Source organism: Delphinapterus leucas, chromosome 11, assembly GCF_059928025.1.
Source record: "Delphinapterus leucas isolate spDelLeu-1000000601 "Yukka" chromosome 11, BTC_Dleu_Yukka2, whole genome shotgun sequence".
Taxonomy (NCBI): domain Eukaryota; kingdom Metazoa; phylum Chordata; class Mammalia; order Artiodactyla; family Monodontidae; genus Delphinapterus; species Delphinapterus leucas.
Window position 1 is genome coordinate 15207790 of NC_143139.1, and position 12932 is coordinate 15220721.

Sequence of the window (12932 nt, forward strand, 5' to 3'; positions counted from 1 at the left end):
CTAACACATATATGGAATTTAAGAAAAAAAAATGTCATGAAGAATCTAGGGGTAAGACAGGAATAAAGACACAGACCTGCTAGAGAATGGACTTAACGATATGGGGAGGGGGAAGGGTAAGCTGTGACAGAGCGAGAGAGAGGCATGGACATATATACACTACCAAACGTAAGGTAGATAGCTAGTGGGAAGCAGCTGCATAGCACAGGGAGATCAGCTCTGTGCTTTGTGACCGCCTAGAGGGGAGGGATGGGGAGGGTGGGAGGAAGGGAGACGCAAGAGGGAAGAGATATGGGAACATATGTGAATGTATAACTGATTCACTTTTTTATAAAGCAGAAACTAACACACCATTGTAAAGCAATTATACTCCAATAAAGATGTAAAAATAAATAAAGATATATATATTATATATATATATATATATATGCGTGTGTGTGTGTGTGTGTGTGTGTGTGTGTGTGTGTAAGCCATGGCTTTTTTAAGTATAACCCAGATTTTACAACTATTCTGAAGTTAAAAACATTTATCAGGATTCAAATCCTGTAGACCTGAGTTCAAACCTGTTATACCAAGCAAGCTATTTTCCTATCCTCAGTTAGAGGATAATAACAGCTACTGCCCAGGACTGTTGGAGAGATTACATGAGTTATATAGAAAAAGCATCCAGCACTCTGTCTCGTACCTAACAGGCACTGAAGTATTAGTTCCATTAAATCTCAATTGCATTATACATATGAGCTCACAACACCCCCACACACACACCAAAAGGTCCCTACAACCTAAAGAATGTTGGAAGCTATTATTGTCCTCTCTCCTTTTTCTTGCTTTCCTTTTCTTTTTCTTCAGCCATTGTTTCTTCTTCCCAGCCTCCCGCTCAGGCATCACTGTGTTGGTAATACTGAACTTATTCTATAAACAGGTATCCTGTTATTAATTATGATGAGGTTCAGCTCAGTAGAGCTAAATTACTTTCACAAGGCCAAGTCAGTGCCAGAATGAGTCACCAAGAAACTGAGACTCTTCCTCCTTCCCTCCGAGCTTTGTTCCCACAGTGGCCACAGCTGCCTACAGGTTCTTAGAGGCTGGAGTTACTGAAGAGGGACCGAGACAGTGACCTCTGATGTCTTGTTGCTTATCCTCCCCCACCATCCCAGCAATGAACAAGCTGGCATCCACAGGGAATTAGTGGGATCATATCAGGGCAAAGAAAGACATCACATTGATTCTGTCTCTGGTTCTCCTCCGCAAACCTGTTTCTTTCCCATCAGTTTCATTCTCACTCTTTGTCTTTCTCTTTCTCTCTCATTTCTCCTTTGTTAAGTGCTTCTTCCCTCTTGCTGCTATTTTCCTCCTCTTTGTTCTCCATGTGACATCTACCATCTCCATCCTATCCTCGTTCTCCTCCTCATCTCCTCCTCAGTCCATTCAAAAATAATGATGATAAAGATAATAACAGTAATAAACAGTTGTCTGCTGATTGTACTGCAAGAACATGAAGTACTTTCCGTTAGTGATCACAGGTGGCTTCCCAAGTCCTGCCAGGCTGGTGGTAGAATTGTTGGCAACAGTGAGGCAGGTGGGGGAGTGTGGGTGGTACCCAGTAAGCAGCCCACTTGAGTCACTCTACTGCCAATCCTTCTGACAAGAAAATGTCTAATGCAGGCAAATACATGGTAGCTCATTAAGTCTGTGTTGCTAACGTACTCCAGTCAATCACAACGCAGTTTCCAATGGAAAATTCCCAGTCTATGAAAGTAAAACAAATAAATGAGACTGAATGGATGTTTTAACTAAGACTGTGACATCATCTCTTGATTTTATGTCTGTCCAGCTTTTGTTCTGTGAATGAGTAGGCTTGCGCTTTTCAGAGCAATGTTGTAACACACACATATGCTAAAAAATTATACTGGAATGCCTGATGAAGCCTGCATCTACCCAGACAAATCATCTGGTAGAGATACCCAATGTAGTTAATTTAGTGTAAGTTCTTACCTTCTCACATATAGCAATTTAAAAATGGATTCAGATGCATCATTACCTCAAACTCTTTACTTAATTCTGCCTATAATTTTGCCTTGATCTTCTAATTTATATTTACTCAATATTTTTATTTTAAAATTCTTGTTGTTTTTAACATACTTGTTTATCTTTTTTTGTATAAGCCACTTCAAATCCCTTGTGGAACAGTTTGAGTTTAAAAATAAATAAATGAAGTAATAAACTCTGTCTTTACCCAATCATCAAAACTATACATCTTGATCTCTACTCTCACTTTTAGCTCGTAGGTTTTTCTTTCATTTTTACTGCCTCATTTATTATTTGACCTCATGATGTAGACTGAATGTTTGTGTCCCCTCAAAATTCATATGTTGAAAACAAATTCCCAATGGGATGGTATTTGGAGGCGAGGCCTTTGGGAGGTCAATAGGTCATGAGGATTGAGCCTTTATGATGGGATTAGTGCCCTCATTAAAGAGACTCCAGACACTCCTTCACCCCTTCTGCCATGTGAGGACACAGGAACTGGGAAGCAGGCCCTCATCAGACATCAAATCTGCCAGCACCTTGGTCTTGGACTTCTCAGCCTCCAGACCCATGAGAAATAAATTTCCATTGTTTATAAGCACCTTGTCTATGGTACTTTGTTACAGAAGCTCAAACACACTAAGATACCTCATGAGAGTATTTGATTCAAAGATTTCATTAGAAGACAGACAAGCTTCGTTTTATCAGGGTTATGTGAACCTTTTTAATCTACACTCATGTAAGTGAAGAATAGATTTGGAAAAATAGCAATACACACTAGCTATTTATTGGCTACTATTCTAAGCTAAATATCTGGGAAGTTTTGCCTTGAAAGTACTTGTTTTGATATGAATTATCCAGGTGAAGTATTTCAAGCCACATTGAGCTTAAAGGCAGGAATTCAGCAGACACTGTTGTCAGCCTTACCTTTATTAGTTCAAGGCTCTATTAATAAACAAATTAATCACAAGGAAGAAAGTTTCCTCACAACCTATTGGAAGTTTCTATTGCACATTGAAGCTTTGATTTGGAAAATTAATTCATCGGTATTCATGGACTAAAGCTGAGAACTGCTATTTATATCTTTCTCTTCTACATTCTTGAGGGCTACAGCATCTTTTTCACCACTGAGTCCCCTGGAATAGGTCATGGGCTCTGTGGTATAGTGGTCAGATTACAACCCCAGCTCTGCCAGTTATAATCTGTACACTTTAGGGTAACCTGCTTAAACTGTCTATACATCAGATTTTTCATCAGTATAACAAAATAATAGTTCTTAGAAACTAAAACAATACCTGCATACAGAAAATGTTTGATAAATCATAAATATATGGACGGAACAGTTAAATTTCTTCATAAGTGAATAACATAATAGCTGAATTATATGTCTGTATCTCTAAAATTCTCAAATAGGGATGCATGAGGAAAGGTTCTAATTAGTGATTACTGGTTATCCCAGTTGGCATCGTCAAGTGGTTGATGACACCTTCCCAGGCATAGACATGGTGCCCATAAAAAATGACTCAGTATCCAAAGCTGCCTTTTAGATTTAAGCCTGTTCCAGCCATGGCAAGCATCCCAACAGTAACAGCTTTTTATTGTATTTCATGATCAATTGAGCTGTGTATATGGACAATCCCTGCGTGCACACATGCAAACACACACCACACACACACACACACACACACACAGAATAGCAACATGGCCAAAAGACTAGATTTTGCCATCAGACCCAGACTGAGGTTTCCGTTCTTTTACGTATTAGCTAAGTGGCCTTCGGCAAGTTAAACTTGCTAAACCTCAATTTTCACTTGTAAAATGGAGATAATACCTACTTTAAGGGCTGGTAAGTAGAAAAACAAATGAGACAATGTATGTAAATCACTTAACCTAGTGCCTAACACACATGAAGCATTCATCAAGTAGAAGCTGCTATTATTATTGTTGTTGTTGTTATCATTATTATTTTATCATCCCAAATTCTGAGAGATTTTTCATTAAGAGGCATATATAAGATTGGTTACAAAATAATTTTATTTTAGTTATGAAAAACAAGTTTAGCAATTTTAATCTTTTACAGAATTTGTGATGCTGCACTTGCCATCTTGCCTGCCCTAAAACCTAAAAAGTAGATAAATTCATATTAATTTGTATTGTGGATAAAAGCTTGAAGTGATAATTAGATAAGAGGCTGCCATGATGTTTCTAGATGACTGGGTTGGAGTGACTGCTTGTTCAGGTGGCATTATTATTAATAATGGTGATAATTATTAAACACTTTAACGTCCCATAATTACAAATGAAGCTGCCACTGAAATGCCACATCAAAAAAATTTTATTTTCGTTTATGAATTCCATTACTTTGCTCACCATTAAACATGGTCCGTAGATGTCAGTACTCATAATGATCCTTCTTTTCATGCACATTTTGCTTTGAACAATTTCTTCCAGTACATTTGGTTGGAAGGTAATTGGCCTGTATCATATTTCTATGTGCCTTAGAAGGACGAGAAGGGATTTAGAGGGAGAGAGTGAAAGACCTCACTACATTCAACACAAAAGAAAGAGGGGTAAAGGAGACTTTATCAACAGACTAATATTTTAGAAAAGATTCATTTGCCTGAAAGTGTTGAAGAAAGAGACCTTGGTCCTTTAAGGGAATCTAACAGGCAAGTGTGAGGACAAGTCAAAAAGCACAACTGAATCTCATCCAGAGGAAAATATCTGAATATAAAGGAAGCCAAGCTGGGTTTGGAGAACTATATAAAGGAAATGTAATGTAATCAAGTCTACCTGGATATTCTCCAGGGTCAGTTCTGTGTTATTGTGGTAGCGATTTCATTAATCATTTGTATAGCTACAAACTTGATACTCACTCGGTGTATATTTATTTTTTAAGCCAACCTACACTAGCTCCTTGTTTCACTTTACAAAAATTTTTTAGGGCATTTTCAACTTCCGGTTTGCAGATTTAATCTCTGCATAAAATTCTGGAAGACACTTCAGATGATTTGACAGCAAAGAAAATGCTTTACTTTATATCTGGCTTCAAAGAAGCCAGTTATATCATCATCCTGTTTTCAGTGTGTAATAACTTCATTCAATAAATCTTTCATTCAATGAGCATTTCCTGAATATTTGCTAGTATCTTATGCATGTCATTATTCATGAAACCAAGCATAATCTGATCCCCTACCCTACTATTCCAAGGCTAAAACCTTTCCCAAGAGTCTTGATATTTTCAGAAATGCAGAATGTCTTCTTGCCAACTACTTCAAACATTGTTCACCTGGTGTGAGTTGAAGACACTTCAGTCTATCTTTATCACCTGTACTCGGAGGGTCAGAATGAATAAAGCACAAGGGAAGAAACAACAGAAAGGATGTTAGAAGCTGAAGCTCCAAAATGAGGATGAGAGAGAATTGAAGCACTGACACAGATAATTCAGTCACTGACTCCCTTCCTGTTGAGTACCCATGGGATCTGGAAGCTCTCCAAAGGCTTGAAATATCTTGTCTTAAAAGTGGTCCAGTAAAGTCATTCTCACCAGATGAAATGCAGAGAACACACAGTTGCTGGTGAAGAAGTAGAATTTCTGATGGCCTTACATTTCTCAGGGAAAAAAAGGTAGAAACACCAAGTCTTTTGTGATCTTTGTAGGGTCTTCAAAACGTTTCATAAAGCTACTTCAGTTCCAAGTAAACGTTTCTTTTGATAGCAGATTAGAAGTCCATGAGTGATGCTTTGATGGTAAGCATACCATTCATTAATAATGTACATAGTACTCACTTCCTAAAACCATTTCCCTAGTGGCATAAAGATTTTTCTTAAGGGATTCATTCCAGGGTTCTCATTAGCATTATCTTTTATGACCTTAATGAACATCAGTGCCTACTTTATAGTGTGGAGGTTATTGTCAAATGCCCTATGTATGCAAGCAACTAAACTGAGAGAAATGTTTAATTTCTGAGGCTCTACTTACTACTCTGCGTAGGTGTTTAACAAATGCCTAAAGAAGATCTAGCATACAAAGCTCAGACTTCAGAGTGAGAAATAGTTTATAATTTTCAATTCCAAGTTAAGCGTGAGCCTGATAAGACTGTTTCAAAATACAAATCTTTTGTTTTACAAGTAAAATACAAAAATTCCTGGGTAAATATCAGTTTTATAAATGCATTAGTAATTTGATTATGTTTTCTCTGTGTTCCTGAAGTAGTCTACTTAATCATAGAACTTTTTTTCAAGAACGTAAGATTCATTTTTCATATTTTAAATAATTGCAACCTTAATAAAGCCAATGTTTGTGCCTTACCTCATTTATGCTGAGGATTTTTAACAACTTATTGTGACTTAGAAAGGTCTCTCCAGAAAACACATGAAATTATTTTCAGGATTAAGTAAGGAATTCTCAACTATATTTACCCTTTTTCAGCCATGATGGCAAAAGTGTTTAGCTTGCAATTTCAAGCCCTATTGATCCCAAACCAATAGTGACTTGTATTTAAAGTAAGCATCTCAGAGGAATAAATTAGAAAAATATAAGGAAATATGACCTGAAAATACTTGGCACATACTTTTTTCCCTTCTTGGAAGCTGAGTGCACTATATGTATATGACCAAACAAATGAATTTAGATTAGCAGTTATTAAATTAGAATCAATGGTAGCTCTGAAACTGTATGACAAAGTATGAGCGTGTGCATGTATGTTGGGTAGGGGGAAAGAGAGGAAGAGAAAATACACAGAGATGGAATAATTTCTACATATCAGGCCTTGTTCAAGGCACTGGAAATACAGTGTGAACAAGATAGGGTTCCTGACCTCAAGTAGCTTATATTCTTGTCAAGGAATACAGGCAGTAAGATATATAAACAAATAAATAAATTTCAGAAATGTATCCCCAATTTAGGATCTAATTTGACTTAAGTTCAAAATAATGAGACCTCAAAATCAAAAATGGCCCAAAAAGGCCATAGAATCCACTGTGAGGATGAGCAGAAAAGATAGACAACAGTTTTAGGGCATCAAAGACTCAGCTTTAGAATTATTAGATACAACACATAAAAGAACATGTACAAAATGTTACAATCTTTTAAAATGTATGGTCCAAAAAATGATCAAGGAAGAAGTAACAATCAGAAATCACCATAAAGAATTATGGGAGAATCAACATTTAGAAATAAAACATAAATAGGGTGAAGATGGAGTCTCAGTGAATGAGTGGGGCATCAGAACAGAGCAAGATGGTAAACTGGAAGAAAGATTAAAGACGTTACCTAGGGTGCTGTACAGAAAGAAAAAAAAAACTGTATGAAATAATAGAAAAAGGAGATATTCTAGCATGCATTCAACTGAGTCCCAGAAGGAGAGAACATTTTAAAATGCAGAAGAGACAGGTTTGAAGACACAATCAGTGCAAACATTTTCAGAATTGATAAAGGATATATATACAAGAAGTTCCACATACACCAAACAGAATCGATAAGTGAGATCCACATGGGGACATTTTTTATAAGGCTACAGAATGCCGAAAACAAGAAAAAAAAACTTTGAAGCAGATGGAGAGAAAAGACAGGTCATTTACTAGGAATGATAATTATACTGATAACTAACACTGTTAGCAACAATGGAAGCCAAAGACTGAGCATTACTATCTTCAAAGTCTAAGAGAATGTAACTGTCAATCCAGAATTGTAAATCCAGCAAAACTATCATTTTAAAATGGGAGTAAAATAAAGATATTTTCAAATGAACAAAAACTGAGGGAGCTTACCACCAACAGACCTTCACTGAAGGAACTTTTAAGTTATGTACTTCGTGAACAAGAAAAATGATCCTATAAATGTTACACACAGTTAACATAGATTTTTGTGTTGATGGTTGCACAGCTCAGTGAATATATTGAAAACCATTGAATTGTACCCTTTAAAAGGGTGAACTGTATGGTGGAAGAATTATATCTCAGTAAAGGTGTTTTTAAAGATCCTTCTTTGCAACATAGACTGTGTGACTTGAAAACTTGGCAAAATGAGTATCCAGGCTTCTCTTTTAAACCGTTAATCTTGCTGGCGTTTAATGCATAAAGACAGTTACACTGATGTGCATCTCAGTCTGATAGTGGAAACATACCTAGAGTTGCCTATGAATCAAGAATATTTTTTAGTGAAAGCTTATAAGGTTTTAAGCTCATACTTTACTAATTTAATTAATTAATATATATAACTGTTTTAAAAAACATAGACTAAAATAATTTCTTAACAGTACTGAAAAAATATTTCCAAAGACAAAACTGTAAAACAAGTTCAGATAAGTTCCAATTTTTCATTCCTGTTTCCCTAACTATTCCCTCCCTCCCACGTTGGTAATTAATATTTGACTTCTATTTCCCTCATTTCTCAAAAACTGGTATTTCAGAGGTAGAAGACTAATATATCCATATTTCATTTATTACACTGAAAAAGCACCGTGACTTTTAGGTGTCTGCATCCAGAACAAGTTTGAGAACTATCATAAATCTAACCACAGACACTGGACATAAGTGTCTTCCAGAGCCTTCAGGAACCAGCTAAAGACAAAGCCCTTTTTTTTTTTAATTAAGACTTTATTTTTTGAATTACAATATGATCCTGCAATTCCATTCCTGAGCATATATCTAGAGAAAACTATAATTTGAAAAGATACTTGCACCCCAACGTTCATTGCAGCACTATTTACAATAGCCAAGACATGGAAGCAACCTAAATGTCCATCAACAGATGAATGGATAAAGAAGATGTGGTATATATATACAATGGAATATTATTCAGCCATTAAAAAAGAATGAAATATTACAATTTGTGGCAACATGGATGGACCTAGAGAATATCATAGTAAATGAAGTACGACAGACAAAGATGAATGTCATGTGATATCACTTATATGTGGAATCTAAAAAAAAATGATACAAATGAACTTACCTACAAACAGAAATAGACTCGCAGACATAGAAAACAAACTTATGGTTACCAAAGAGAAAGGGGAGGGGAGGGATATATTAGGAGTTTGGGATTAACATATACACACTACTATATATAAAATAGATAAACAACAAGGACCTACAGTCTAGCACAGAGAACTATAGTCAATATTTTATAATAACCTATAAGGGAAAAGAATCTGAAAAAGACTATATATAGATGTATAAGTGAATCACTTTACTGTACACCTGAAACTAACACAACATTGTAAATGAACTATACTTCAATAAAAAAAAATATTTTTTGAAACAGTTTTAGATTTACAGGAAAAAAATGAGCACATAGCACAGAGTTCCCATATACCACCTTCCCCTCACACGATGTCTCATTTTTTTAACTGAAATATAGTTGACATACAATATTAGGTTCATTTCAGGTACACTACATAATGATTTGACATTTGCATACATTATGAAAGGATCACCACTGTAAGTCTAGTAGCCATCTGTCCCTGTACAGAAAGTTATTACAGTATTATTGTATGCTGTATTACATATTCTTTATGCTGTATATTACATACCCGTGACTTATTTATTATATAACTGGAGTTTGTACCACTTAATCCCTATCACCTATTTCGCCCCCACTACCCTCCCTTCCGGCAACCACTCATTTGTTCTCTGTACTGTATCTATGAATCTGTTCTCATTTTGGACAAAGCCTTTCTTTTGATTAAAGGAGAGTTTCTGGTCAGTTTGCCCATGACGAGAGACATTTGGGGGTCAGTGGTACTTTGAACTCCACCACCAACGCTTTCAACAGTGTGGAAGGAAAATACGTTTCAGAGGCAGGTATTTCCAAGCTGTGATACTTTGAGCAAGGTGCTTAACATATCCATGCTTATTTCCTTGTTTAAAAAAAAAAAGGGATAATAGTGTTCACTGTTTCAGACTGTTCTAAGGATTGTGTTACATGATGTAATGATTCAGAACCCCCAGGAGGAACAGCATGCTGTACACATGAGGTACTCTAAGATGGAGGCTAAAATTCTAATGCAGGACCACAGAGGCTGTCAACTTCATTTCAACTATGATCAGCAGGTCAAGTTGTGGAGGGAGAGTATCATCCCCTTCTGAGTTAGGCTCCTGCTGTATACAGAATTAAAAATTCAATCTCTCCACTTCTCTGAAAGCAGTGTTATCCCAGAGCATCAGGCTATGAAATCAGTTTAAAAAAGTGATGCAGGGGATGTGGCCAATTCACAGAGCAGCACAGACAAGGCTAAATGCAAATGGAAGGCAAACACTTTTTAGCTGATTTGAATCTTTTCAGTGTTACTGTTGAAAAAATAAACGCGCACGGTTATTCTTCCTCTTCTGCCATTAAAATGCACTTGCTCCGAAAGGAAAGTCTCCCCTTGTTTAGCTCACAGAAAATGTTAGTTCTCTACTTAATCTTACTGTACAAAACCTTGGGCTTTCTTCAACAGCCAACTCTCAACGTGCATTGTAGCTAGCAAGGCACTCATGGAATAGCTCTATGAAATCTCCTGGGAAATGTATCAGTGGATTTTGCTGTACAACAGTAAAACTTGCTGCCACACATCAGGAAGGAACATTGGCCAATTATGGTCCTAAAATGAACTGCTCGCTGCTTCTTCTCCATTTCTTAAGTGAACTTCCTTTCCAGTTTATTTTCCATATGTGACAATTCTAGGCCACTGCAAGCTGTGCTCGTTCAGACCACATTTGTTAAAAAAGGTGCAACTGAACTTTGCAAATGGAATAAAAAGGGATCAACTATTAATCTGGGTTCGCATAGAAAAGAAACAGGCTATTTTTGCTTCTAAAAGCTTTTTAAAAAGACTTCACTCCCAGAAGCTGCTCTCTTTGTAAGCAAGTTGGCTGGCACAGGTAAAGAGACCAAAGGTAAGGATCCTGCCAGAGGGAGTCTGAGGAATGGAAAAAAGTACAGGGATTTGCTCAGGACTGACTCCAAACCTCCCCTTCTTACCCTGTCTCTCCAGTCAAAGCTGAGAAAAGGTTTTGCAATCACCATAGTAATTCAGGCAAAAACAAGCCTTGCTGTCTATTTATGCGTGAGTTCTGCTAGGCAGGCCTGAAATAATATAGTCAAAAGTAGGCCAAAATCTCATAAAAATACAGAAAATGTAAAACTGGCTATCTGGCAGCCCCAGTACCTAGAAACACCAATTTGTGTGTTCTTCCAGATAATGTGACAAATTTGTGGCTTTTCACTTAAAGTCAGAAAAATCAAGGATGATCTCCTTGGACCAGTTCCACTATGGCAGAATCCCCCAATTACAGGAATAAGCCGGGACTTGTGGTAGGGGTTGCCATGAGAATCAGGAGCACAAGAGTCATCATCCAATGAGAGAAGACCTCCAACTCCAGAAAGGGCTTCTACTGGTGGGAAGCCAACAAGACTTACCCTGAGACCCCACATTCCATCCTGACAGCATCACACTGGTATCTATATTTCCTTCCTATATGTGCTCCCATCACTAGCCACCACAGAGGAACTAAGGCAGCTCAGGAAACCACATTTCTTAAATTTATAATCAAAAAAGTTTTTAATAAATACATTATGATAGTGTTACCCGAACTGGTACTTGAGAAGACTTTAAGTGACATGCAAATTAACTTTTTTGAAATTTTACTTGTATTTTACGTACATTTAAAAAAATATAGCACATAGAACCTATGATTTCATAAGTACTAGTTATTTAGAACAAAGTTAACTATTTTTGAGAAGTTCAAAATGAGTTTATTCACAGCAATAGTAAGTAAAGAGTAGCACAAGTATTAAATGTAAAATGGCAAAAATGTGAAGCTGGTACATGTATGCATAATGAGAAGTATTACGGGGAATGCATAATGAGAAGCTAGTATCATGAGGAGACTTTTACATTTCTAGTCAAGCCATAAGGTCCTGGCCCATGAAAGAAGCGCCTTTGGTTTTCCTATCCCACAAAGTTTGCTGTGAACTATTTTTTTATGGGTTGACAGACCTTGTTTCCTCAGCTGTGCAAGGACTCTGGGAAGATGCTCCCCACGGCCTGGGAATCCCTAAGAGGAGGCTGCCACTCATCACTGAACTGGGAGGATACCCCTTCTCTGCCGTAATGAATGCCACCGCCCTTGTCTCTCCCTGAAGGAAACACACTAGCCTCAACAACGTAAACAGTTCTTTACAGAAGGGATGCCCTCCAAGGTTCCAAAGCTCTAGAGATTGTATTTGGGTGGGGGGCAGGGGAACAGCCTTCAAGTCAGAAATTAAGCCCTTAACGCAACCTTCTCGTTCTGGTTCTCTCATCCTGCATGAGAAACCAGACCTTCCAAGGTCCTGGCTCCTTAACTCTCCCTCCCATGAACCCTTCCCCCACCCAGTGTTCCCCACTTACATTCTCCCACCCTACCCACACACACCTTGCCCTCTCACACAATTCTGACAACGAAGAAAACCTAGTCCAAGTTGCTTCTTCCTAGACCCTGTGTGTGTGTGTGTGTGTGTGTGTGTGTGTGTGTGTGTGTTGAGTGGGGGAGGGGGGGCGTTGGGGGTGGTGAAAGAGGGTGGAGGAGTTCTCAGATACCAAGCCTCACTATGAATTTCCTAAAATTGTGTTACAAATTTTGTTCTGGATTTCCTTTCCATCAAAGTGAAAGAGGGGGTGGAATTCACTGTGGTTCCTCAGAGGAAGGTCTTCCTAGGCCTTCATCTAGCGTGGCTTTCATATTGAGGACTTCAACAACATTCTCTACAAAGAATGCAATGTGGTTTTCCTTTTGCTGTTGCTTACACAAAATTCATCTGTGTAAGCTGAAGTGTGCTTACACACGTCACTGCAATTATGTGTTTATATGTCTGAATAGACTGTAATTTCTTGAGGGCAGGTCATAGGTCTCATACATTTTTCTTCTATCTTTAA

General features: G+C 37.4%; 1 pseudogene; it reads right to left on the reverse strand.

Annotated features, from left to right (window-relative positions):
• Positions 1-368: 368 nt before the first annotated feature.
• On the reverse strand, positions 369-12672 carry LOC149747961 (uncharacterized; annotated as a pseudogene).
• Positions 12673-12932: the final 260 nt, after the last annotated feature.